This window comes from Cyprinodon variegatus, unplaced genomic scaffold (assembly GCF_000732505.1).
Source record: "Cyprinodon variegatus isolate N-32 unplaced genomic scaffold, C_variegatus-1.0 Scaffold1083, whole genome shotgun sequence".
Taxonomy (NCBI): domain Eukaryota; kingdom Metazoa; phylum Chordata; class Actinopteri; order Cyprinodontiformes; family Cyprinodontidae; genus Cyprinodon; species Cyprinodon variegatus.
This window is the reverse complement of record NW_015151536.1, coordinates 149,731-152,394: the sequence shown is the minus strand read 5'-3', so window position 1 is coordinate 152,394 and position 2,664 is coordinate 149,731.

Sequence of the window (2,664 nt, the reverse complement as noted above, 5' to 3'; positions counted from 1 at the left end):
GAAGACACAGACGTCCATCCCCGTGAACACTGGGACGCAACTCAATGGGAAAGGAAAGGATTCTGATTTCAACCGTTGCGTATATTAGCTGCGACATATGAATCAAGATGCTATGACTGAAAACATTTGATTGACAGATGACCGTTTATATATGTTTGGCTGAATTTAGGTGTTAAGGCTGACGTAGAACTAACTGGCCTGCAGAAGATAACAGAAAAAGAAAACACAGATTATAAGACAAATTTTGAAATAGAAATTTTCTACATTTTGGAAAAATATTGTCTTATATAGAGTACATTTATATACATGTTTAAGCCAGAATGATTTGAAATTTAAATATGATCTCCCTACGGCTTTAAATCAGTACTACCTGTCTCCATCCATGCTGGGTCAGATCCTTTTTAAAGGTGGCAGTAGTGTTCTTTGACAAACATGGATGCCTCCAGTAAAGCACATTCACATGAAAATTACTCTGAATTAAAAACACTGATTATTTATTGAACAGGATGGAATCATTTCAGATTTAAAGAACTTTCAGAAGTTTAAACCCTGAATATGACCGGACTTTTTCCTTTAAAACTTTCTAATCAAAAACAATGTTCTTAAAACTCTTCTTACTGACTGTTTAATTCTTTACGTTAGTGAATTTATTCCTCTCTCCTTGAACGGCGGGTTCAGAGAATCGGTATAAAGGTTGATTTAAACAGCAGAGGCTGTGATTAATAGCCAGCTGAATACAGTCAGATTGAGGGGACTTTATTTAGAAAATGTTCCCGAAGATTTGGACAGTAAAAACTTGACATTTACTTTCTGCACCCTGGTTACCATGGTGACAGTGGAAAGCAGCATTCTGGTGGGAAGGGGGCCGTTAATGATCAACTTCTTTGTACTTTAGAAATGTTTTTTTAGCCGTTGTCACAGTGGCTGAGGGCAGAGGAGATGCTGAAGCGTGTTGGTGCTTCGTTCTGCTGATTCCACCGTGTGTTAGAGCTGGGATTAAAACTAACCTCTGATTGTTTGAGATCCCAGCCCATCAACCCCAGACAAAAAAATAACTACAATTCAAGCTCTGAAGGCTGTGAGGAGAGTTTGATCGTTAGTTTTATTCCAGGATTGATGATTAAAGTCGTTTGAGAAGAGCCGATGATAAGTGTCCTCCTGTGAGTGAATGTGAGCTTTAGACCCTGTGATTGCAGGTTTTAGAAATCCAATTTGATCACCTGATGCATCTGTGGGTATTCTGAGGTGAATCTCTCAAATCTGGGTCTGTCTGGAAAAACTGTGTTNTTAATGTGGCTGTTTCTGCTGGTTGCACCAGTGGTATTTTATTTCTTATCTTGTTCATTAAATGAGGGTCATCTGTTTCTCGCTTGTCTTTTCTCTGATTAAATGAACTCACTGACTGAACTCCACAGGTTCAGTTAAGGATTCGGCAGCAGCAACACTCTGTTGTTAGTTACTCTTATTCCTCTGCTTGTAAATTATTTGCAATGTAGGAAAATAGTTGATCTGGATGGTGAAGGTAGAATTCTATAACAAACTGAAGGAAAGTGAGTTGGATGCTATATTCCCTCTCTTTATAAGGCGAATACTAAGTATAGATTAGTAAGTAAAGCTTATTGCTTTTCTCTTCGGAGTTTCTCACTGTGCTACTCCTCATATAACCCCCCATGGAGCCCAGACAAACTCTAATGTTTACTGCTGTGGTTTCTAGCTTTGTTTCTCAGCGGGTGAATGATAGAAAGCCTGTTGGTATCGTGAATTGGAGCTGAAAGGGAGGCCCACCACAAAATATTTAGTTAAATCCAGTTCAAGCAGAGGAGTCAGCGGAGAGCAAGAGAAAAAAAATCATATTATTTTAAATCTATTATTCATTCTGGGTTTATGTGTTTCTTATAAAGAATACGTCTGGTTGGTTTATGGATATGAAGGTCTTTTAAAAAACGGTGGAGTCATTCAAGGTGGTGCGCTGATCTAGATGACACCAGACGCTTCCTCACACATTATGCAATCATCTGTTTCACACTCGCCAGCATTGTCTTCTCACAGCAGCATTTCTCCACCTGCCACAGGTTCGCCGTGGATCGCGGATATTCAACCTTCTTCACCTTCTTCTAGGGAATGCAGGGAGCAGCATCACGCTGTGTCAAATAGAACTGTTTAGGAATATATTATTGTAATCGTCAAATACAATGAAACACCTGCGTCTTCCAAGCGTCACCGTGCAATAACCTGTCAGAAATACCTGTATGGCTGATCTTTTATAAAAGAAATATATATATACACCAGTATATATATATATATATATATATATATATATATATATATATATATGAATGTCAACAACAACAAAAAACATTCCTAAATGTTCTGCAAAATGCTTTGAAGTCGTAGGGAAGCGGCTGTTCCAACCGCTGCATTTCCGAATTCCCCAAGTGGTGCCCGACTTTACACGAGTGAATAAAGTGATTGGTCGTTTATCAAGGGGGCGGGATTATTGTGGTGGAAGGTTTGCGAGCAAGTTCGGTTGTGGCCGGTTTGTAGGAAGCATCTTGCTAACCAGTTAGCAACTTAGTGCTAGCAGGTTCCCAATGGGAAATTCCATTGGGACCAAGTAGCACTAAATTGGTGATTTGGGTCACTTCATGCTGCAGTGTGAACGTA